This window comes from Plecotus auritus, assembly GCF_963455305.1.
Source record: "Plecotus auritus genome assembly, chromosome: 9".
Lineage (NCBI taxonomy): Eukaryota > Metazoa > Chordata > Mammalia > Chiroptera > Vespertilionidae > Plecotus > Plecotus auritus.
In genome coordinates, this window is record NC_137783.1 from 40,003,589 (window position 1) to 40,030,581 (window position 26,993).

Genomic DNA, 26,993 nt, shown 5'->3' on the forward strand with positions numbered 1-26,993 from the left:
TGGAAGGAATGTCAAATACTTTACAGACAACTTTTAAAATCACTACAGTCTGACCCCTGGCCACAAATTATTTGCATTCTTCCCACATCAAAGTGTACTCACCCCCTCCCAAGACCCCTCAGAAATCTCATTTATTATGGCTTCAGGCTTAACAGTGAGGTCTCATCTTTGAGGTCATCTAAATCAGATTCTCAAATATAGCCTCTAAGTACAGTTCCTGTCCATCTGAAGAGCTGTGGCCTCAAGACACAAGTTATTTTCCCTCTACACATTCAACATATATTGGTGAGCAAGCATAGTAGAACTACTATAGGCTTTCCTGTTCAAAGAGAGAAAAAATGGATGGCGCACAGGAGTCACTGGTCTGAAATCCTGTGTCCATCTCATGTCAGTTCCTTAATTAGAGCTCATTATTAGTACCCAGGAATGATTGCCCACAACTTCTGGTTCTGTACTCTTGGACACATTTTTTCCTTTTCTACAAGAAATGGCTGGCATATTTCTGCCTGCTTCCTGCTCATCATTTTGGGGTCCATGGGTCTCTGCATTTTTTATGTTTCTGTCTCATTTATATCAAATTGGCAGTATTTTTCTACTGATAGCATTATTTAAAAAACTTTATGGGCCTCTTAGGAATCTTGCTGGATTCACTTCTTTGGTCAAAAGCCACACCCACAAATCTCATTGACAGAAGTACTATCTGCCTTGGGCTTTCTAAAGATAGCAATAGAGCATCATACTTAAGGTTATTAGAAATCCTATTGGTCAGTGAAGAGGATCTACAAGGCATGTTCTTTAAATCATTAGAGGGGCTTTATATTTTTCTACTTGAGGCCCCCATCTTAATTTTTCTGAAAGTTCTAAAGTCGTACACTTGATTGCATCTTCATTTTATTATTTTTTTATCCTTACTTGAGGATATGTTTTTTTTTTTTTATTTATATTTTATTGATTTTTTACAGAGAGGAAAGGGAGAGGATAGATAGCTAGAAACATCGATGAGAGAGATACATCGATCAGCTGCCTCCTGCACACCCCCCACTGGGGATGTGCCCGCAACCAAGGTACATGCCCTTGACCGGAATCGAACCCGGGACCCTTCAGTCCGCAGGCCGACGCTCTATCCACTGAGCCAAACCGGTTCCGGCTTGAGGATATGTTTTAATTGATTTTTTTAGAGAGAGAGGAAGGTAGAGAGAGAGAGAAACATCGATGTGAGAGAAACATCAATCGGTTGCTTCCAGTTCACATCCAGACTGGGGACTGAAACCAAAACCTAGGTATGTGCCCTGACTGGGCATTGAACCCAAAACTTTTTGCTGTTTGGGACACCACTCACACTAGAGAGCCAGCCAGGGCAACTTAGTGGCATATTTAGATCATATTTTCCTGTAACACCCTGAAATTACTCTTTCCCATAAAGCCATTCTTAATTTTAGCATCATTTGCCATCTGAGAGAGAGACTAAAAATGTTTTATTTTCAAATTCAGAAATTCCTGGCTCCCTATATATATTATAGTTATTTCAGTACTTTATCTCTGTCCTCTCACACTCTACTATGCGCTGTGCATGCGTGTGTGCATACACACGAGTCAGGTGGCTCCTTTAAATACTCTGCCTGGGAATCCCCTCAGCTGATTATCCACCTCATTAGGTACATTTCCTATTTCCACCTTATTCTAGGCAACAGTGCTGCTAACTTCCCTATCACTACAAAACAACTGTCCTTTTTCCTCCATACTCAACAACGTTTTCCTTAATTTCTTTTAAACACTCAGACATAGCCTCTTTTTGATTCACTAGGCTTTGCCTAACAGTGTCCCCAAGTTACTTTAGTTTCTTTCTCTACTTAGTCCCAACGCCACCTATTTTGGATTTTATTATAGCAGTACTCCATCTAAGTGGCTAAGAATAAGGATAATCATAATAAAATTGATCCCCCCCCCCCCCGACAAATCTGAAATTTGGGCAAGGCTTCCTGGAGTAACACACTTTTCCCCTACTCAGAATCAGCTGGGTGGCTCCAAAGCTGGAGCTGGCATCATTTGAAAGCTCAGTCACTCACATGTCTTGTACCTGAACTAGGAGGACTCAACTAGATGGGGCTGAGACAGCGGGGTGTCTTCAGATGTTCCTCTTTAATTATCCCCATGTTGTCTCTCTATCTGGTTTCTCCAGCATGGCAGATTCCATGTGTATAGACTTTTTACATGACAGCTCAGGACTTCTTTGGCACACGTTTTAATAGAGAGAGTCAGGAGGAAGTTGTATCTCTGCATCATCATTTATAACTAATCCCTGATAATCACTTCTGCCACATTCCACTTAATAGAAGCAAGACAACCCATAGTCAAGGTGAGAGGGATTAGATTTAAATTTTTGTGGGAAGAATGTCAAATAAATTGCAGACACGATTGATTTTTGTATCCCAAAACTTCACTGAATTCCCTTATTAGTTCTGACAGCTTTTTGGTGTAATCTATAGGACTTTCTATATATATGATCCTGTCATTTCAAATTTGTATGCCTCTTATTATTTTACTAGGGGTCAGTGCACAAAACTTGTGCATGGGGTGGGGGGTCCCTCAGCCCAGCCTGCACCCTCTCCAATCGGGGACCCCTTGGGGGATGTCCGACTACCAGCAGTTGGACATCCCTCTCGCAATCTGGGACCACTGACTCCTAACCGCTCACCTGCCTAACTGCTTTCCCCTGCCTGCCTGATTGCCCCTAACTGCCCTCTCCTGCTGGCCTGATCTTGCCCCAAACTGCCCTCTCTGCCTTGGCCCCCACCACCATGGCTTTGTCTGGAAGGAAATCAGACATCCAGAAGATGGCCGGTGGACCCAGTCTAATTAGCATATTACCCTTTTAGTAGTATAGATAGATTATATAGGATAGGATTGCTTAAATGGGGGGAAAAGCTTTTTTCAGCAGGAGGATATGCTCTTGGCAGACAAAAACACATAATCCCTATATCTGGACTGATAGCCAGCCATATACACTATACTGCCAAAACGGTCATTAAAAAATTGAACCGCTTTCATACACCTTACACCAAACAGCTGTTGCCCTTAAAACCCCTCCTCAGCTCCCACCTTAGGTTCTGCCTTTGCAGTTCACCCAGATTAGGTTCTGAGTGGTTGGTTTCTATGCCAGTCAACATCAAACGCTCTGCCTCCTAGGCAAGCATTGGCTCCTCACAGTTCACCCAGATTTGGTTCTGATTGGTCGGTTTCTATGCCAGTCAGCATCTCTGGGCCTATCTCCAGGCCTGATCAGAGAGGTGGGGCTGATCAGCAGCCCCCGTGGAGGCCTGCAGGGAAACTGAGGCACAGCTTCTGGGGAAGCCTGGAGAGAAAAAGAGAGGCAACAGCTGATCAACAGCTGCCACAGAGGTTGCGGATCAGACCCTGCCTCTCTCTCCTTGAGCCCACAGCAGCAGCAGGCAGTGCTTAAATGGCAGCAGTCAGTGCTGGGTCACCATGGCAACCCAGCATTGACTGCAGGACTGACTTTTGGTGGGTCGAGTCTTCAGTTGTTTTGGATGTCACAGACCCTGGGTTTTTATATATTAGGATTTTATTTTTTATTTTTTGCTAAATGTTATGACTAGGAATTCTACTGCTATGTTGAATAGGAGTGTTGAGAGTAGGCACTCTTGTCTTGCTTCTGGTTTTAGAGGAAAAGTTTTCAGTCTTTCACTAAGTATGTTAGTTGTAGGCTTGTCATATATGACCTTGCTTATGTTTAGATATGTTCTTTCTATATTTAATTCGTTGAGTGTTTTTATCATGAAAGAATGTTGAATTTTGTCAAATGCTTTTTCTACATCTATTGAGATTTTTATCTTTTATTCTATTAATGTGGCATATCCCATTTGTTGATTTATGCATATTAAACCATGCTTGTATCCAAGGGATAATTTCCACTTGGTCATGGGGTATAATTCTTTCAAATTCTTTAAAAACCAAATTTTGTTGAATTTGGTGTGCTGCTATTTTGTTGAGAATTTTTGAATCCATATTTATCATAGATATTGGTCTATAGTTTTCTTTTCCTGTAGTGACCTTTTGTGGCTTTGGTATCAGGATAATGCTAGCCTCTGGTGGTGTCATGTTTACCTGGTTGTTTGTGATAGTGTATTCTCACATTGGTGTCTCTGCATTTTCATCTCCTTTTCTGTCCTCCCTCAGCCCTTAGACGAGGTTACTGACTTGCTTCCCTTCCCTAGCAGGCCATGGGATAATGCTGCATGGCTCCCCAACATCTTAGGCCAGGCTTCCCGATCAAGAGGGGCTGGAGGCTATGCTAAGCTGTTGGTCAGGACCAAGTGTTGCTCTAGAATGTGCTTTATGGCCCGGATGGCCTGTTGACCTGCAGCCCAAACTGGGAAGAACTGCCAACCCTGTCGCTTTGCCAGACAGGGCAACTTGCTCTGCTTTGTGAATGAGCTGAGCCACTGTTTGGGATCTCTGCTCAGATGCAGAGGTCAGCAGAAACGCAGGCCAAGGTCTACACAGAGTGGCCAGATTATTATGATCTCTGAACACATAATAATCTGGCCACTCAGTGTGTATGTGTGTGTGTGTGTGTGTATATATATATATATACATATATATTAGAGGTGTGGTGCATGAATTCATGCATGGGTGGGGTTCGGCCAGCCTGGCCAGGGGGAGGGGACATGGGCGGTTGGCCGACCTGCCTGCTGGTCGAACTCCTGGTTGAGGGGACAATTTGCATATTAGCCTTTTATTATATAGGATATACACTGAGTGGCCAGATTGTTATGCATTCAGAGATCATAATAACCTGGCCACTCAGTGTATATGCTAGTTGCTATGAGCCTTGCACCCACTTCTCTATCGCTGGTCGATTCCCTCAGCAATCCCTGTGGTGCATTATTTAAGTGGACTTCCCAGAAAAGATCCCAGGATGCTAGGAAAGCTAGATGGTCACCTTGAGTTCTCATTTCCCCACAGGAAAAATTATAGGTACAGGGTTTGGGTGCCAACCTTGGGGGATGGAGGTTATATGGTCAAAGTAAAACCATTCAGACTGATGACTGTTTCTTTAAGATTAGTGGAGTATTTTGTGTGTGTGTGTGTGTGTGTGTGTGTGTGTTGCTTAGAAAAGCTTTCTTACCCTGAGGCCAGAAAATGTTTTTTAAAAGAATTATAATGCAATATTTTAAAAATAATTATAATTTCCACTTTTTTGTTTATGTGGTTAATAAACATGAAATTGATTTTTTGTAGGCAGTGTTAGAAAAAATTTAAAATTACTTTGAAACCTATATCCCAGTTCGCTTCAATGACAACTGTCATAAACCAAGCATCTAATGAAGTTATGTACCTGGAATTTTTATTCTGTTTCTCTGCACCATTATCTTAATTACTTTAAAATGTCATATCTGATACTTATGGCAAATCAACCACCTTTTCTTTTCAGGTGTGACATGGCTATTTTTTGTTTATTTCACTTCCATGTAAATTTTAAAATCTGTTATTGAGTTCTACAATCTAACCTGCTGAGATTCTGATTGTGATTGTATTAAACCTATAAACCAATTTAGAACATTTACAATTTTACTATAGTGAAACTTCCAAAAACATGATATTTCATTTATTGACCCTTAATATCTCTCTCAAGGAAATAATATGATTCTTCCCTATGTTCTTAGACATATTTGTTAGAATACTCCTTTATATGTAGGTTTTTGTTGTTAACATACTCTTTAAATTTTTTATCTTTTTATCTTACATTTACAGTTTACATTAACTGTTATTTTATATTGTTTCCAGGTGTACAGCATAGTAGTTAGACAAACAGGTGGTCCTCCTGATATTTTAAGTAATCACCTGGCACCATACATAATTATTACAACATTATTGATTATATTCCCTATGCTGTACTTTCTATAAATATTTTATTTTCTAATTGTTGCTTATAGATATAAATGCAATTGCTTTATACCTATTTGGTTTGAGTTATTATATAGTTCTCTGCTGAGTTATACTCTCATTCATTACAAGCATTTTACCTTACTGTGAATAGTTATAATTTCTGCTTTAAAGTCCCTATCTGGTAATTCCAGCATCTGATTTATCTTGAGACTAGTATCTGTTGATTTGCTTTTCTCCTGAGATTGGGTCATTTTTTTCTCAGATCTTCGTATGTCAAGTAATTTTGGTTTATGTAGTGGACATTTTGAATGTTATATTGTGGATATTCTGAATTTTGTTACATTTTTCTAAGACTCTGAATGTGTTAGCATGTTTTGGGAAGAATTTTGTTCCCCCCAAATTCATATGTTGAAATCCTAATCCTCAGTACCTCAGAATGTGGCCATTTTGGGGATTATGTAGTAGTAATTAAGTTAAAATAAAGTTATTAGTGTGAGCTCTAATACAATATGAGTCCTTGTAAGAATAGGAAGCGTAGACACAGACATGCATGTGGAAGGAAGACCATGTGAAGGCACAGGGAGAAGATGACTATCTGAGAGCTAAGGAGAGAGGTATCAGAAGAACCCCATTCTGCTAATTCCTCTATTTTGGACTTTTAGCCTCCAGAATTGTGAGAAAATAAATTTCTGTTGTTTAAGCATACAGTCCATAGCGCTTTGTTATGGCAGGCCTAGAAAAGTAATACAACAGGCACTTAACTTGGCTAGATTGGAACTGAAAATTGTCATGACTGTGGTGGTGAGTAGCTCAGATCTTAATGTAGTTCTTTAAGCCTTGGCTGAAAGATGCTTTCTGTTTTCTTCATAAATGAGTGCATCAGAGGTCAGGCAGAGATTTGGGCAGTTTAAACATGAAATTTAGGGTTACTTTTCTATGGATTTCTCTTTTCTAGGTTATCTCTCTCAATTTCTGGTAGACCTGAGTTCCCTGGGCTTCCTTCCCCTCACCTACCCCCACCCCACCAGTTCCTCTGATTAGAAAGATGGCAAGCTTTTCATTAGAGTTTTAGCTACCCTAGAGGAAAAGACATCAAAAAGGGAACTCACCCTTGCTCCAATTTTTGCTTCTCTCCAAATCTTCCTGATTTTATTTACTTTCTAGTCACTTTAGGTCATTGCATTTTGTATTTTGTCCTGAGTTTATAGCTATTATTTTCAGGGGCACCATTTTGTTTGGCACTCTCTTCTCCATATTAGAAGTAAAACTTCCATTGGTTTTTGAATAGTGATTTTAAATGTAACTGCCTTTCTAGATTCTCTTAGTGATCCCAAGTAACTTATCTCTAAATTTATCTTTCGGAAAAAGATAGAAGTCAGAAGCTTATTGATAGTCAGGGTTCTAATGGTAAGAATGTTTTGATGTACTACATATAACTAATCAAAAATAATTTTGTATTGCCTTATATGATTTTTGCAAAGGAACATTCTGATATATTCAAGATGAAGGTTGTTTTCTTGATCAAGATAACAGAATTTAGCTAATGATATTCTACATCCTTATTTTGTAGAAATAAGTCAATGAAAGATACTCCTCTTTACTTAGCAGTCATGGGAGAAAAGACCAGTGAGATCAGGGTTTACATGTTTCATTGGTCAATAGAAAGTTCTAGTCACTGAGGCAGCTTATGTTTTGATATTATTTTCATTCTATTTGGATGATTGTCCGAGACCTAATACTATTTCTTTACTTTCCTTAGCTCTGTGTAAAGGAAGCCCTCACTAGGGGGCTCTATAATAGGAGGTACATTTATTAACATACTTTTTTAAAACAAAAATATATTTTTATTGATTTCAGAGAGGAAGGGAGAAGGGGAGAGACAGATAGAAACATCAATGATGAGAGAGAATCATTGATTGAATGCCTCCTGTACACCCCCCACTGGGGATTGTGCCTGCAACCCAGGCATGTGCCCTGACTGGGAATCAAATAATGATCTCCTGGTTCATAGGTCGATGCTCAACCCCTGAGCTTTCTGGCTGAGTCTAACATACTTCTTAAATATTGATTCTGAGGAGAAACACTGACAGATCCATAGACATCTACTATGCTGAGGCCAGGGGTGCAGAAAGTATCAAAGTTGATATTATTCCCTCAGGTTCTTTTCTGCCATCTCAGCCAAGGAAGATTACCACATATTCAGTATTGGGCATGTCCAGATCCCACAAAAGTGTTTTAGCCAGTATAGGAAAAAGTGGTGAAGAGGATTATTCTATACGTAAGGCTAGATAATCATCAATATGTTCATCATGTACATAAGATTTAAGTCAAGCAGGGAAAGTCAAGCTGCATTAGTTATGGTACCAAAAACAATCCTGAAGGTTCTGTCACTTTATCAATGACTGCCAAATGAAGATTTTTATCCTGGATACCTCAGGGGTGGATTTTTATGGCACTGGAATAAAAATCTTCCTTACCTAAGGCCCTTACCCAGGCAAACTTCAAGAGGAAAATTTTGTTGTTGTTGTTGTTTATTTATTTATTTGTCTTTTTTCCGAACCCCGAAGCCTTTGACATCTATGCTTTGTAGAAATCGTCATCTAGTATATAAATGTAATATATGCCCCAAGTCATTCATTAAGACCTGAGAGCAAGAAATTTTAGTTCTGAGGAGATTCCTTTGATACTATGATTTTCACCTTCAACTCAAATGTAAACTCTATGTAGGGCAGGGCATTTTCTATTTGTTCACTGTTAAATTTCCAGTGTCTAGAGCAAATACTTGTATAAGTTTGGACAAATCTGTCACATAATTTATAGTTGAACAAATGTTTGAGCCAGATGCTAGGCCAAACTCATACAGTGGAGTCACATAGTTCCCCAGATTAAATTTCAAAACTGTTACAATGACCTTGAGTAGATGTCACACAAGAGGGCATCTCAATAGAGCAGGCAGGAGAATGGGTGAGAAACACATCTAAGAGGCTTGAACAAAGGTCTCATAATAGAAGCAAAAAAATTCAATTAATTTTTATTATTCTCATTTGTTGACTTAGTTAAATTAATAACATTATTGCAGTGAACACTGATTTTAACACCTATTATAAGGATTTTAAAACGGATTTAGCATTTCCCCATAGAAAAATCCATCCAATTAATTACTCTAGAGATCATAAAGTAGAATTTGCAAGGATAGGGGAAAAGGAACAAAATTTATAATCAGAGAAAAAGTCTACTGGGATAGAAGTGAATGAATATTTTATTTTCAAAGGGCAAAAGACAAAGAGAGAATCTTGAAAGCAGCAAGAAAAAAAGAGTTAGTTAACTACAAGGGAGTACCCATACGACTGTCAGCTGATTTCTCAGCAGAAACTATGCAGGCCAGAAGGGAGTGGCAAGAAATATTCAAAGTGATGTATAGCAAGTACCTACAACCAAGAATACTCTACCCAGCAAAGCTCTCATTTAATATTGAAGATCAGATAAAGAGCTTCACAAACAAGAAAAAGCTAAAGGAGTTGATCACCACCAAACCAGTATTATATGAAATGCTGAAGGCTATTCTTTAAGAAGAGTAGGAAGAAGAAAAAGGTAAAGATAAAAAAATTATGAAGAACAAAGTGACACCAAATACATATCTATCAACAAGTGAATCTAAAAATCAAATGAATAAAAAATCTGATGAACAGAATAAACTGGTGAGTGGAATAGAAAAGACAACAGAGTACTCAGTTGCCAGCCCCTTTCCATGCATGTGCCTCCATACCTCTGCACTTCACTTCCACATGTCCTCCGAGTCTCAGTGTGCTTTTCTCTTTCCTTCTAGTTGTATAATTTCCACTCAGCCAGCCTTCCTGTGGTTCTGGATGATATCTGTTTTGTCTTTTAGTTGTGGTTTTGAAGTGGTTGTGCAAGGCAGCAAGTTCAGGTGTTTACCTATGCCGCCATCTTGGTTTCTCCAGAGTCAGCTGGTTTTAAATTAAACAAACCAGGGAATGATCTCAGTCAGTGACAAAACAAGAAACACACACACACACACACACACACACACACACACGGTGAGAAGTAAGCAAGGGGCTATGATAAGCCATTTTAGAGCCAATGCTAGTGTTACACTTTATTTAAAATTTTTTAAAAATTTATTGATTTTAGAGAGAGAGGGAAAAACATCAATTTGTTGTTCCACTTATTTATGCACTCATCAGTCGATTCTTGTATGTGCTCTGACCAGGGATCAAACCCACAACCTTGGTGTATTGGGATGATGCTCTAACCAACTGAGTTATCTGGCCAGAGCTAGTGTTACATTTTAAATCAACTTCCTTGTTGAGTCCACAGGAGAACATTCTATCTAATGCCTAGCTATGGGTTTTAATAAATTACACTTTTCAGGTTCAGTTGCTTTTACTGCACTACCATGATGTAAATGCAGCGGCTTTTTAATATTGTTTACTCTTTAAATTAATATTCTACATTTTGATATGTGAAGCAAAGTCTGATATGCTCAGCCTCTGACTTTGTCACAGAAACATGGTGCATTAAAGTGGGTAGTTTTCCCCAGAGTTACAGGGGCTCATAGAATCTCTGCTTTTAGCCAAGTCTAGAATTTTTTATTGCTTGATTTTCAAGACTCCTTATAATCCAACACCATCCCTATCCTCACATCTATCATTCCTCTAGTCTGATGGCCATTTTTTCAGTCTTAGGAATATTCTATGCTCAGTCTTATTTTCTGTCTCTTCCACTGAAACATTGCCTCTTTTTCTCTGTGTATATTTTAGCCCAACGTTTTTCTCCTATATCTGTACTATAATATATCATGTAGAAGTTTTAAAAAATGAGGTACAGCTGTGTCCTGGTGAGGAAACATGATCAAGGTATACCATAAATAAAAATAGAACTGCAGTAGAAGTAAAATCTGATATGTGTATATATAATGAGGAAAAAAAGACAAACAAGTATAAGCCATATTTTTAATAGTAGTTATTTCTTGAAGAGTGTGATCTTGGGGAGGAAATTTAACTTTTATTATATTTATGTATTGTTTGAATTCTTTAGAGTATGTATTGCTTTTGTGATCAGAATAAAAGCTTGTTTAAAAAAGAATTTAAAAATTGTACTTTCTCCATAAATCCTTCCTTGAAAACTACCATCCTTACTGACATGCTTTTCCTAAAATTCTAACTTGTATTGTATACCTCTAGGACTTTGTAAAAGACTTGTATTAATTCTTATTTGTGTATACATGTTATTTCTTCAAGTTGCTCATAGTCTTGCTTGCAGCAGATGTGCTATACTAATTTTGAATCCTCTCAAATTCCTAGAAATGGGCTAAACACATTATAGATCCTCAGAAAACACATAAGGATTGAATTAGTAACAGAGAGAGCAGCATTACACCTAGAAATCAACATCTATTTCTTCTGACTTCTTACCTGGCATTGGTAGGATGCTCTGTAAGTGTAAGGACGTAGAGGCATCTCAGAAGACTGGGGAGTGTGGAAAAGAGGTGGGAGGAAATGGCAAGGAGGAATCCTCTCGGAGCTCTTGCCTGGCAGGAATGGGTTCTTCTACTGAGGGGAGAGGATCACTAACACAGAATTTTTTGCCATGACCACAACAGGAGCTAGGTGAACACAGTAGGAAAAATGTTTTGGTTTGATAGGTAGTTTTCTACCCTCGATTGGGGCCTGGGAAGAAAGAGAAAGGTTACTTCTCTTGAAGAAAGTTCTGCCCTTTCTCTCCCCTCCACCCCCCGCCCCCCAAATTCTGTAGCACTGACCACCCACAGGCTCTCTGTCCCTTTAAATCTATAGACTTCCTTGCTGAAATATATATGCCCATAAACAAACTCTTATCTCTTTCTCCCATCCCTGCTGGCCTATCTGGCAAATGTAGGATCGAGTCTAGCTAGGGTCTGTAACTTTGGAACTTAAATTCCATGGGCTACTTCCATCCCAAAATTTACTCATAGTAATTCTCTTTTTGGAAACCAGTAACCTCAGAGCCTGGAGGAAACTTAGTATCATCATATACCAGGGACAAGCAAATAGTTTGTAAAGAAGCTAATTTTGTACATTGAATGATGGAAAAATAGATGCTCAGTAAGGGTATGGAGGAAGGTCAAGGGTAAAAAGTCAGCTTGAAGACAGGCCAACTTGAAAGCATCAATTTCCCTCTAAAGGTTTTGTGCATGGAAAGAGAAGAGATGGCTATTTTAGTATCCAGATAAGTTAGACTTCCTCTTTACATGATTGCTATTGAGCTATTTGCATCTTGGAATTTATCTTGTCCTATGCTCTCAGAAGTCTTATTCTCCAAGGAACTTGATCAATATCTTTTTCCCACAGAGACTGAATAAAAATAACTCCCCTTTCACAGACTCCCAGAACATCTTCCCAGAATAATAATTCTACTTGGCATGGAGACCTTTAAAAACTCACCATGTTTTACAGTTGACATGGGAGGGATGTATGGGGTAATAACTTGAGAATGGTCCTTTGTAGGCAAGGAGAAAAGAAAAACTCATTTGAGGCTGAGTGAGAATTAGTGGGTTTTTAAATCATGCTCTTGCTGGACTACCATTATGAGTGGACAGGTGGAGGGAATGAAAAAAGACTTGAAGAGATAGGAACAAATAAGTGACAGAGTACCCAAGAAGCCTTTAGAGCTCCCTTTGAGTCTTCTCTGTGTTGTTTTCACGTTCTAAGCCAAGCCTAATCAACCTGGCTTGTGGATTTGGCCCCTGTGCTTTATGATAGCATTGATAAGTCTGTCAGTTGCAGAATCTCTTATCAAACGGTTAATGGACACTGCTATTTGATGAATTATTTAAGAAATCTTCAGCTTGGTTTATTGGCTCATAATTTGATCTAGCCCAAAGATTCGTTTAAGAAAAGAGGAATCACTGTTGAATCATTGCTATGAAGTAACCTAGTTTCAGGCTAACAATACCCTTCTCTTAGAATTTTGAACCCTTAAGGGCCTTCAAAGAATGCCAACAAATTTATACAATACTAGAGGCCCGGGGCACAAAATTCGTGCACGGGGGTGTGTGTGTCCCTCAGCCCAGCCTGCACCCTCTCCAATCTGGGACCCCTCGAGGGATGTCCGACTGCCCGTTTAGGCCCGATCCCTTCTGCTCTCTTGGTCGGATTTGCATATTTGCTCCTGATTGGATGGTGGGCGTGGATGGTGGGCGTGGCTTGTGGATGTAGCAGAGTGATGGTTAATTTGCATATTACTCTTTTATTACATAGGATTTGTTGGCTTCTTGGGCTGTTTTTTTTTGGGGGGGGGATATTTGTACAATTGATCATATTTTTCTTAGCAAAAAAATAAACTTAACTTTCCCAATTTGAGCTTCTCAAGTGAATTACAACTGACAATATTGTCAGCTTTCTTACTTCTTGCAGTGGATTTTACTTTTTTAGACCTTTCTTCCTTTTTGAAATATTAGACTTTTTATTGATGTAAACTAGTTTTACTAATAAATTTTACCCTGTTAAAAAAATCACCCATCACTTCCTCACTTGCTTCACATTTTATTTCTGCTGTTTCTTTCCACATCCTGTATAATTGAGTCCCATTTACATTTTCCTTGGTTTTCTGAGAAAAATAATGATTTAGGTGAGCTAAGGCTATCAATCTGAATAAAAAAATATTTTTTTCCAGAAAAAACATCAGCTAATTTGTAAACCTAAGTTTAAAACTTTTAAATTGGATTTTCTGGGTTTAGAGCTGAGGTTATTTTCATTGCACAATTTTGGGCTAATCTTAAAATATTAATAATGAAATCATCATCCGTGGAAACCCAAGATTTCTTCTGTACAGTTATCACAGTACTCTGACATTATTGAATAAAAATCTCAATTATATTTTTTGAAATTCTTTCAACATTATCATATCCCTATTCAAATTTATTAATTTCTAGCTTCAGTTACTAATATATATATATATATATACACATACATACACACACACACACATACACACACACACACACACACACACACACACACACACATATATATATATATATATATATATATATATATATATATTCTTTTATTCAACTTTTGGTCATTTTTCCTATTGAATGGTAGTAGTATTTCTTTGTGGCTCACATGAAATGTTTCTTGGTAAGCAGGAACCTTGGAGTGAAATTTGGGTTATAGATCTGGCCTTATAATTTACTGGTAGGCCACAGAAATCATTAGCATTCTTAGTTGAAAGCAACAGAAACTAACTCTTGCTAACTAATCTAAAAGGATACTGAATAATCTATAGTCAAAGTAAGAGTTGAATGCTAAGATCATAGGAAATCAGTCTAGATGCTGAGAGGCTTATCAACTGGATAGCAGAAATTAATGGGCAGTCTTTTTTTAGGGTGCTGCTAGTAGTACACTTAGGAGATAGAATCTGATTAACTTTGCTTATTAGTTTCATACTAGAGGCCCAGTGCACAAATTCATGCACCAGTGGGGTCCCGTGGCTTGGCCTGTGGGATCAGGTAGAAATCGGCTCTCCGTCATCCCCTGAAGGGTCCTCGAGGTTGGCCAGCCAGGGATGGAGTGCAGGAGGGCTCTAGGGCGTGTCCAGCCTGTCTCAGTCCCTATCAGCTGGACCCCAGCAGCAAGCTAACCTGCTGGTCGGAGCATGTGCCCCCTGGTGGTCAGTGCACATCATAGTGACTGGTCGACCAGTCGACTGTCTGCCCCCTGGTGGTCAGTGCATGTCATAGCGAGCAGTTGAGCGGCCTTATAATATCATTAGCATATTATGCTTTGATTGGTTGAAAGGATAACTGGGCAAGGGGTGGTGGTGAGGGACCTTGATCTATAGTACCAAAATGACAAAGAGGAAAGGGGGGAGGTACTGAAATTAAAATATACGGGAAAAGATTCTGAGAAGGCCAAAATAATAGATGTTCGCTTCAGCCAGCTACTAGTCATGCAAGCATGAACAAATAAACTCACCTGATTTATTTTATTTCATTTCATTTATCAAGTGGAAGTGGAAAAAAAATCCGTTTTTCTTTCTTCATGGAGATATTAATGAGATAGCTTTAAGTGAGCTATCTCATTAAATGAAATGAGATCTTTAAATGATATCTAAATGTGAAAACACATAGAAAATGGTTCAGAGTTTTCACCCGTGGGCAAACTACGGCCCGCGGGCTGGATCCGGCCCGTTCGGCTGTTCTATCCGGCCCGCGGAGCCGAAAGAGCGGAGGGTTCTCTTGCTCTCCCCTCCGCTCCTTTACTTTGAATTTATATTAGTTCACACAAACACTCCATCCATGCTTTTGTTCCGGCCCTCCGGTCCAGTTTAAGAACCCATTGTGGCCCTCGAGTCAAAAAGTTTGCCCACCCCTGGTTTAGATGTAGGAATATTTTAATTTCATGATATTCTTTGTATGACATTGTGAAATATTTATTAATAAAATCTAGCATTATTACCAGTACTGCATTTTTTGGAGTCTCAAAATGTAACTATCCTATGTTTATACAGAGCACTGCACTTTTAAATGTTTAATGTATTTTAAAGACGTATTTCTAAGTTTTCAAAAAAATGTCTATTTTATATGTGCATTCATCTCGTCTTCTTTTAGTTTCTGTTAACAGGCAAAGGACAGTAGATAACATTTCTTGTGTGTAAGTAAATTTTGTTTCATTAAAATATTAATAGGAAAAAAGTACATAAATCACAGGTTTACAGTTTATTGAATTTTCTCCAGTGAGTACACCTATATCAAGAACTGAAACTTATTAGTACCTGTAAAGCACCTCTTTTTACCTTCTCCTACTTGCTAGTCCACCAAAGATAGTAACACTCTTGATCGAGTTTTATCACAATAGATTAACTTTGCCTATTCTTGAAGTTTATATAAGTGAAGATATATATATATATATATATATATATATATATATATATATATATATTTTTTTTTTTTTTTTTGGTAACTATCTGTATGTGTCTCAACACCATGTTTGTTGGATTAATTCATAGTATTTCATGAATCAAATTCTTATAGCTATATAGTATTACTGCATGGGACTCAATTTGTTTGTTTAGGTACTTAAGTCCAACTTTTATTTTTATCTACCATAAGACTGCACAAACTCTACAAAGTTTTTCAGCTACTTCTTATTAGCTTTCTAGCCACTTACCTTGTGTAGTGTAGCTTAGGTATTTACCAAATATACTGAGGGAAAGCCATTGTTTGTTGGTTTGATTTCTTTGCATCTTCATTCTTTAGGAAATCTTGGCCTCTTCATTCCTGCCTAAGTCAGAACCCCAACTTTCAATTTTTGTCTACTGAGTTTTGAAAGGCTCCTGAATTCTCTGATGATTTCATTGGTTTCTCAGCCTCCATCCAAAAAAGAAAATATATATGCCACACGGAGAGACGCTGGACACAAAATATTTGACTCATTTTACTGAATGTTCTTCTCTCTAGGATTTGAACCCCTGAAGTTTTCATTTTTTTTTTAACAGCAATCAAATTCCTTGGGATAAATTTTTTATGTTTTAGCTGAATTTTCATTTTGTTCTTAAAAGGAGTGTAGGTCTGCTACAGCTAACATAATCAGAAGTAAAAATCAGTACCCATTTTTCCTTTACTATTTATTCACTGTTTTAATTGATCTTTAATGTATATGCCATAGAATATGCAATCTCAAGTGCAGATGCACAGATTGACAGATCAACTTTTTACAATGTAACAGAGCACCGATATTTTATTTTATCTGTGGGATGTCTTAATTCAGCTCCTGCAAACTCAAATTTTTATAGGAGCATATTTTTTGATTCATCAAGTTTATATAAATGTAAAATATTATTATCCCTAGAAGCACATGAACTTGTTGGTCTTTGTCTTAAAGAGTTTACAACCTAGATCAGGAATTAAGATTTATAGATAAGTAAGCCCACTTTATTTTACAGATTGCATTAACCAGATGCTGACTTTCTTCCGTGGATAGGCAGGGTAATTTAATGGGAAAAGCAAAGACTCTGGAAGTTAAACAAACCTTGGGTTTTGTTTTATGTCTAGGATTTCAAAAGGCTTCTAGAGCAAGCCAGTTAAACCCCAGCAACCCTCAGGTTTTCCACTTTACAGTCTGAATGATATCTAGATTGTAGGGTCATTGTGAGGATGACATAATGTATATGAGGGTCAATCACATTGTCTGCCACATGCTAGTGATGTATTAATATTAGTCACAACTCATTTTATTCTACTCATTTTTCTCATCGGCTGGTATCTGTTGCCTTGCTTCCTCCCTCTTCTTTTTTCTTGGCATGATTATATTTCACAGGTGGTTTGTATTCCTTTATCTCACCCAGGCTACAGGCATGGAAGACACTAGCATATTATTGATTACTGATATTAACAATTATTCTCCCCTCTCAATTACTGGGAGTTTCTTGGACACTATTTGTGTTCCTCCTGTATAAAAGTGGAGGAGTGGGCTGAGGGTAGATGGGTGCCCTTCACTTGAAAATATTGACTGCAGTCAGCAAGAATGGTGTTCTTTTTAGAGTGTTAATACTTCATTTTCCTCCATCCTAAGCCTCAGAGTTAAACTAGGGCAGTGGTCGGCAAACTCATTAGTCAACAGAGCGGCAAACCGCGGCTCGCGAGCCGCAGTTTGCTGACCACTGAACTAGGGCATCTGGCATAATTCTTTCTAGTTGATGCTCTGATCAAACTTTCTCTGAGTTCCCTCCTGGAGGGTTGGGCGATTGTTGTGAGGCCTAAGTTTTTAATTTGGTAAAATTAAATCTCTTCAGTTAAATCTACTGTGAAATTAAAACCTTGACTCAAACCTGACTTTCAATAGGATCGCTTTGAAAGTGGCCTGATTTTACTGAACTCAAATGGCTTACAGTAGCCTTAGATCCCTTCCAAATTTTTCAGCTCAGCAGCCTGATGGGAGATACAAGATTGTTGCAAAAAGAAGTTCATTTCCAGGTGTGGAAAGAGCAGGTTGAGGTAGATAGAGCAATGTAGGGCTGTCCTCTCCTTATATCTGTATTGTTGGGCCCTCTGTTAGGTAGCTTGTATATTATTTAGTGACCAGGTTACTGAACTGTGTGTGCATGAGTCTGTTACCACAGGCCTCTTCTCTGCTTAATGACATTACAGGTTTTTTGATAGAATTAATAGCAGTGGCACTGAGCTCCTTTTAATTTACTCTTCTTTTGGTTGCAAGATCATCCATCTATGGGAGTGTGAAATGATAATCACTATTTGATCTGATATTCTTGGCTTTCTCTAAGTACAGAAGTTTAGTATGCTTAACAAGACACTTAATTGGTATTACCTGATTAAGATTGCATTTTGCAGCAGAAGGTTGTTTGATTTTCTGCCTTTATAAAATTAAACAAGGCTAAATTTTTAATTTTTGGTAACTTTAAGAAAATGTGTTTGTATTTTTTAAGGCACAGTTCTCTAATTTCTTAATTGATAGATTACTTACATGTGGAATAACAAAAACATACCTTGGTGAATTAAGACTTCTACCAATATTTTGTCTATTAGGTTCCTCATTCCTTATCCCTATACCAAGTAGAGTTAGGAGCATCAGGTCTATACTTATATAGAATTTTCCTTGGAACAAGGTTATCACAATAAAATCTGTTTCTTAAACTGCTTGCTTAAAAAAAAATAGGCATTTTATTTTAGAATACTTTGGGTTTTAAAGGAAAATTGTAAGGATAGTATAGACAGTTCCCATGTACCTTCATACAGTTTCTCTTAGTATTTATATCTTATATTAATATAGTACATTGTCACAATTAATGAACAGTATTGATACATTAATATTAACCAAAGTTCATACATTGTTCAGAATTCCGTAATTTTTCCTAAGATCCTTCTGGAATACCATCTGGAATGATGGTATAGAATAGAGACAACTAAAATGTTTTTTACACGTGACATAAAGGAAGTGAACTAATTTAATTACTTTAAGGAAAACAAAATAAAAAATAAAATTATCAACAGCCTAATTTCATAAATATAAATACCAAATGAACGCTGGTTATGGTTTACCTAGAGAGCCTTGTAAAATTATAGGCTTAAAATGGCTTAATGGGTTGGCCTAAATCAGGAATTCAGGCTCAGAAGAAGTTAGACTGCAAGGACCTGGAGTGTAATTAAAATAAAGGGAACGGTTGTATGCTATTGCAATGACAAAACCAGATAGAGGCAGATTTAGCTTGTTCTGATGCATTGCAGTCCCAGGTCTGTTTTAAATGATTCATAGCAAATGAAAGCAACAACATCATTTTGGTCCTATTTGTCAAAAGCACTTCCAATTGAAGCAGATTTGTGCTCTAGAAAATTAATAATTTGTTTCTCCTTTAGTTTCATTTTACATTCTCTGTCTCCATCCAGTTGTGTTAATTCTATTCAAACCCTCTAGTGGGCTGCCTAATCTCCCAATTTACACCATCTCTCCCCACTCCTGAGAACTAGTGGCGAAGTTCCTAGCTTTTTTTTATGCCACTTTGCTTTGATACTCTCCATCTCAAATCTATTAAGAGATGGCCTTCTGGCCCACCTGCTGCCCTTTACATAGTTCATGGACCCATCTTGCCTTAAGTCAGTAGCTGACACACATTTTCTGATTTGATACAGCTTATGGCCAATCACCTCTTTCAATAAGAGCCACTTAATAATATAAGTACACTGATAGAGTGCCATTACCGAGATGAGATGGGGATATACTACCACTGCAGTTAAAGTCTGTGGAGGGGAACAGAAAAGAGGATGAGTTTATTATGTTTCCCTCTTGGAGCTTTCTTCCATATTTTGCTATCAACATGACCCCGACAAAATTCTGTCTTCTACCTAGGCTACAGGTCACAGCATGATTTCTCCTCTTAAAGTTTCTGCTCTCATTCTCTTTTCTTGGAAGACAGATATTAACCTTCTGAACATACCCATAAAACATCTTGTTTTGCAAGCATCCCAGCATCTCTTAAGGGTGTGAGATACTTCTCTTCACTCAGTTCATTCAGAATCTAAGGGAGCCCATCAGCAATTTCCTTATTCATTGTTGTAATTGCCTGAATCCTATCTTTCATTAGACAGATAATGAAAGAATCTTTATATAGTTTTTAAAACAGATATTCATGGTATTGAGAAGCTTAATGAGGTTTAATTTACTTTTAGTTTTGTCTAAAAGTGGCTGACTCTGCTAATAGTTACCAGTATAATAATTACCTTCCACTAATTAGGAATTTATTATAGGTTGTGCAGGCAGCATCTAATTTAATCTCACAAAAATCCTATGAAGCAGATACTATTCAGATTTTGATATAAATGAGGAAACTGAGGATCAAGTAAGTTACTCAGGATCCTACAGCAGCAAGCTTAAGAATTTGAATCTTTCTGAATCATAGCTCCTTATCTTACACATTTTGATCTCTGTCATCTCTGTCTCTATCATGGGAGGGAGTTATATGCTCAGAGAAGGTCTTCCACTGATTCAATCCAGTTGAGGGAGATTGAATTCAGATGCTATCAGTGCCTTCTTGTGTCAAGGACAAAGCAAGAGAAAACTAACAGGACAATATTTAAGAGAATAGCAGACATTGGTAATTTTGGAAAACTTTAGGCCAGACAAAATTGGAAGAGCTGGTTGAGGCTCTGAGCAACCAGTAAGGAAGGGCTGATGTGGCACTTAACATTCATCTTAAATGACAAGTGGCTCAAGTTCAGAAGACTGGGTGTAGTCAGCAAAGAACAGGTTCAGAAACGGAAGTTCATCACAGTGTTAAGTGACTGTGCTGTTTGTACTCTGTAGACACGTTTTGTTCCTCATTCCTTTACACCTGCATGGTTTATATATTTTAAAAAGTGAATCTATGTCATCTTTGGGCCGTTGGTTGTCCTTATAAATTTATGGCAAGTAGAACCCTGCTTGCTTGTTTTTTCTTGGAGTTTCTGGACACTGAGGACATTCTAACTTCTGTTATAGCATAATAAGTTGTATGACCTGGTTTGGATGTCATCTTTCTGTTCTCTACCTTAATGGAATTATGGTTCCTATAGCACTTCTGACAGAGTTGTCTGGTCTCTGTTTTAATGCCTCTATAGGTAGGACAATACAGGCAACTTAAAGTCAAACAGACCTGGGCTTTCAATTTAGTTCCCTTATATATACAATCTATGCCCTTTGGAGAGTTAATTCCCCTTATGTGACATGTGAATAATAATATCTACTGTACTGGGGTGTGTGTATGTAATTGATTAATACACACAGGGCAACTCTCATAATACTGGTACATATCCAGAATGCATCTGTGTTAACCCTATTTTAGTTATTTAGTTGTATGCTGAATTATAATCTTTATCTTCTACCCACTGATTTTGAAGAGTTTACTTTAAAATAAGGTACCTACACATTTTTAAAATATGCCCTGTCCAGGGCACTGGCTTATAAACATTGTGATGGTGTCATGTTCTCATTGATTGGCTTTGCCTACCCTAGGTGTTTGAGCAGTAGATTTGATAAGCGAACATGGTGTATCTGTTTTGTTCCATTGTTTTATCAGTGATAGGATTTTGTAGCAATCCACATGCAATTTCCTCCAAGAGGACACAGAGTTGTATACATTTCATTCTTAGCCTTGGGCTCGCATTTCTCTGACTGATCAACTGGATCCCATAAAGGAGAAATTGGAGCATCTCCTATGTACTGCCATTGTGCTGATGTTATGGAAGTTATCAGAATAGGTAAGTGTGTGACCTACCCTTTTTGAGTTATAATACTATAGAGATATAAAATAAGAAAACTCATTTCAGCATAAAATGTAATAAGACAAGTTCCACAAAAGGACAAAACGTGCTTCAAAAGTTTCATAGGGAAAGGAGGATATCTAGGATGAAAGAATGAAGAAAAGATTCATCAATGATATTATCTTTTAGATGGGGTCTTAGAGAATGGGTACTGCTAAGAGATATCAATTTTCAAATAACTTGACAGAATCTTTAAAAAATTAATATATTATTATAAAAGATATACAGAAATAAATACTTCCCTTCATGTAGTGTTGACATAAGAATACATTATTACTTTTGGAAAGTACTCTGACTGTCTTTTATTAGAATTTAAATTATGCATACTATTTGACCCAGGAGTACATGTTGAAAATGGATTTGAAAAAATAAAGTAATAAGTTATAAAGGTTTTCATATAAATATGTTATTCCAGCCTTGTGTATAGTAGTTATAAAAAGGGAATAAAAATAAAATAAAAGGGAATAAACTGAATGTTTCTATATAGAAATAATAGAATAAATTAAGGACCATTTATATTACAGGATATAAGCCTGTTATTAATATGAATAAAGCAGATCTCTATAAATTGAGGTGAAATAATTCTATGTAAACTATATGAGAAAAGCTAGTTGCATATATATATATGGTTTAAAATCAATCACCAAGTTTACAAGTATAGATATGAAAGTGCTTTCTGTTCAAATTGGTCCACTACGTTCGTGTATATCTTTGTCATTTTTAGGGACATAACTATATATTTTTAACACAGAAAGACACTTTAAGTGCCCAGAAAAGTGAATGATTATGGAGTCTGAGAAGTCCCACCAATTACTGCCTGCCAGCTGGAGACCCAGGAAAGTCAGTGGTGTAATTCCAGGTGTAGGCTGAAGGCCTGAGAACCAGGGGAGCCAATGGTGTAAATCCAAGTCCAAGGGTAGGATAAGACTGATGTGCAGGCAGGAGGAAAAAGGGATGCATCTATTTTTACATATGGGAAAGGGCAATTATGGAAGCGAGCTCAGTAATTTGTTCCCTTAGGGTGGTAGAATTAGAGAAAGGAAGGGGAACTGGTATAAATCATTGCCAATAATATACATATACAGGGTGTTCTCCCAAAATGTATGCACACTTTGAATGATAACAAAGTCGGTGTTGATTAGCATATAGCTCATTTTCAAAATCAAGTGAGTTATCAACTGTTAAAGTCTTTACATTTTTTGGGGGAAAAATATCACTTAATGAAGAGGAAAAATAATAAGTAGGTTGCTGGTAATCAAGGTTGGTTTGAGCTTCAGGAAGGTGGGATTGGTTATAGGCATGACTTCTTAGAAGAGGCTCAGAGACCAGCCGTCCAGTGGTACAAGCCTGGGTAATGCTTGAGTGGAACAGTCAGTAGAGGCAGAAGAGACAGATTAAAAGTGGCATGAACAGCTTGCATTTCCAGTGAAGCTGTTGGAGCAGGGGAATTACATGACTCTTGCTATATTTGGAGGAGCCCTTTCCAGCCCTAGGTTCAGGGTGGATAGCAGAGGGCAAAGCTTGAAAGCGGGGAGAGACCTTCAGAAGCTATTTGAAATAGTTTGGCAAGAGATAATGACCTGTACTCGAGGGTTGGCAGTGATTTGGGAAGAGAAAAATGAGAACAATATGTTAGAGGAAAATTACACAGAGTTGTCAAATTATTGATATAGATAATGAGAGAAGAGGAGGAGCAAGACTAGTCAATGGTGACTGAGAGAATCATGGTAACCTTGGCAGAAAAAGAGGGGTCTGGAAGTGAATTGGAAATTAAAGGTGACAAGTGTGATTTATGGCAGAGTGAGGGATTAGTTGGCACCTAAAAATTGCCAGTCAGATGGAAACTAGAAGTAGGTTTTATGAGACTTTTGCATAGAGTAGAAGGAGTTTGCAAAGTGTAGATACAGTTTACCAAAAAGAGACTGTATGGAAAGAAAGGAAAAAGAACTGAAGATAGCACTGTGGTGTTTACTTTTTGAGTCAGAAGAATTAAGGAGCCATTGAGAAGTGCCCAGGGTAGCTGGAGGAAAACTAAAACAGCTTGGGCATTGGAGACCAGTTCATACTTTGCTAAAATCTCTGTGTGCTCTATTCTCTTTCATCTAAGTAAGCTTTTAGTGGCTTGAGGCAACCCCTTTTAGTGGGTGCTAAAATCATTACAAAGGTGAAAGGAACTTCATAATGGGAGGATCGTGCTGACTCCACTTACACGTCTAGCATCACTAAAAGTTGTGTACTGACATGTTGTTCCTCAGGATGTGATACAACAGGAAGTATACAGTGTAACCATGAAGTATTCTAATCGAAAAGAAAAAAATTAACTTGAACCAGAATCAATAGATCCTTCAGAGATACTTTTTTATAGGAAACCTAGCAGGTACAGGAAGAGGGTAATAATAGCACAAGGAAGTAATCAGTCAGATGCAGAATATGAGATGCTCTACAGGCCAAATGATCTAGATTTATTACCATGTAAGTGGCATAAAAAAAGGGGGGTAGCTGTTGTAAAAGACATAGGAACTCCCTACTCACCTGCCCCCCACAAAGGAAGATATGAGTGAATATAATAAGTTGGCTCAGAAAACATCATTGATCACTCTTTTTTATTTTGTTAGTTTAATTTGTGCCCAGAGAGAACTCTCAAAATTTCAGTTATTGGGGTACCTTTGACACTGAGATTATTTAATGCATATAGTCAGATTTTATTTCTTGTCTTTCTTCCTGAGTTATTCAAATGTCTCTGTGTATCCTCCAGTGAATATGTTCTAATTCATCTTTTGCATTTTCTTGTTTTAAAATCTGTTCCTAAAGTCTCCAGCTTATGTTTTCTTCTTTTCTTTCATAGATTCCAGGATAGTGTGGACAATTGGCTCAGGTGTCAGGTTTCCACATGTCCAATTAGTTTCTCCTCCTCTCTCTTTCCTGTCAAAGTTAAGTCCAGAAAAGCTCCTCATTTGGTGCTTTCTCTGACTGGTTACAAACATCTGCAAGGTAGACAAATTGTGGAAAAGTGGATATTCTTTCAGGAAATACAGACCTAGATATTCATTCATATCTTTTGGGGTAATTTATTCATGTCTCTGATTTTCTATTTCATTAACTCTATTTGGCAAAATAACATGTAGATTATCACATCAGATACTCAATTTGTTATTTTTAAACTTGTCACTAGTCATTCTCATTTGACAATATTCACAAACATATAATTCATTCTAAATAATTTAAATAAGGTAAATCCCTTTTGAAAAATAAAAGTTTATATTTTTGTCCAGAAGGCATTAGGTGGGTGATTGGTTTTCACATAAGGTGGCTCTTTAGACCTGAGGCTTTTTCTCCTTTCCCTTCAACCTTGTCTTCTGCAGCTCAATAGTATTTCCACTCTTCCTCCTGAGGAAAGGGTTTTGCTCATTGAGATTTTCCATCCTTAAATTTCCAGGCTCAAGGAAGAAATGGACCATATCTGTGTCTCTTGTCAGTGCAGTAGTTCTCAATTCTGGCTGTCTATTAAATCCTTTGGGGATATTTTTAAAAACACCCACAATCATTTAGGACCCCAGATTTTTTATTTTTTTAATCCTCACTCAAGAATATTTTTCCATTGATTTTTAGAGAGAGGGAAAGACAGAGAGAAATATCAATGTGAGAGAAACACATCTTTTGGGTTGCCTCCTGCATGAGCCTAGACCAGGGCCCGGGCCAGGGAAGATCCAGCAATCAAGGTATATGCCCTTGTCTGGAATCGAACCGGGGACCCTTTGTTCCACAGGCCGACACTCTATCCACTGAGCTAAATTGGCTAGGGCTGGACCCAGATATTTTAATTTAATTGCTCTTAGGTGTGGTATTACGTTTACCATTTCATTTTAGTATTTTCCCGATGATTTTAATGGGAAAGTAGAGTAGGAAACCACAATTGGTGGCCTTTGAGAGTTGATCACTGGGCCAGCCAATAGGTAGGATATGGGAGGAGACAGGCGGAGCTTTTTCATGATGCAGCTGTAATTCCAAACCAGAATTAGCATGGAAAATGATGAGTTGTGCTTAAAATGGCTCGTTTGTTTTATTTCTAAAGTATTTTGGCTTTTTCTACATAGTTATAAACTCGGTCAAAAACTTCTAAACTCACATATAATATTTAAGACTTTGAGAAACTAAACCAGGAAATAAATGTGTGTTTTTGTTTTTGTTTTTTGCCTCAAAGCAAATACTACACTGAAATTTTGAGAAAATGCTTCAAGTTGTGAAGGGGTAAGAAGTTGTTCTGTCTCTGAACATTCCACAGAAACTGAACCCTGAAGTTATTATCTTTCCCTAGGGATACATCAAAAGTGCTTCTGCCTCTCCTTGTTAGCCTTTTATATATTCATGTACTGGAGGAATTTTGAGAAACTGCCTGATAACTCAACAACTGTTATATGCAGAATAATACTTGAGCCCTTGGTTTTTCTGAAAAAGAAAAATGAAAGTGAAATTTGATTGTGTTTAACATCTTTCATGCAATGTATCCTCGAAAACCTGTCTTTACTGAGTTTTTGCAAATAAAAAATACATTTACAAAATCTAAGTAATATCAAGTAGAGGGGGATTTAAGAGCAAAGAGATGGAGTAGGATACCTTCACTGAAAATGAGGACAAAAATAGGGTATGAGAAGATGAGGACTTATTGGGAGAGATCCATGGGGATGTTTCTTTGACAAGCAGAGGAAAGAATTTTTGGAGGGAGAAATGGCAGTTGATCTATATTGAAAAAGCAAAATAGGTTGAGGAAGAAACTAAGCAGAAGGTTTAGAGAGCAGAGCAAATTTATGAAGTGCATTAAAATTAGGAAGTGCCACTTGAAGCTTCCACTTGAAATGAGTGGACTAATGAATGTGATTTGTTATCCCACCTGGAGACAGCCTATAAAATTCCTTCGCCAGGGAAAATATAGTTTTAATCAGTCACACAAAACAACTTTCTTCATGTACCTAGTAATAAAATGCTTTATCAAGATGATGCATGGAAAGAGAACAGTGTGTGTAACACTTTAGGATATTAGAAAACTTTTACATGCCATTTACTAACTTGACTTATTTTTTATAGGCTCCCCGTAGAAATAGAAATGTTCATGCTAAATTTCTAGATGAGAAGGATGCTACCATATCCCAAGAAAGAATTTTAGAATGTGATGGATATAGCCTAGCCATAGTATTGTGTCTTCTTCACTTCGTGGAGGTATATCTAGGATTGTGTTTCAAGCTAAGCAAATTCCAAAGTCTTGAGGTCTCTG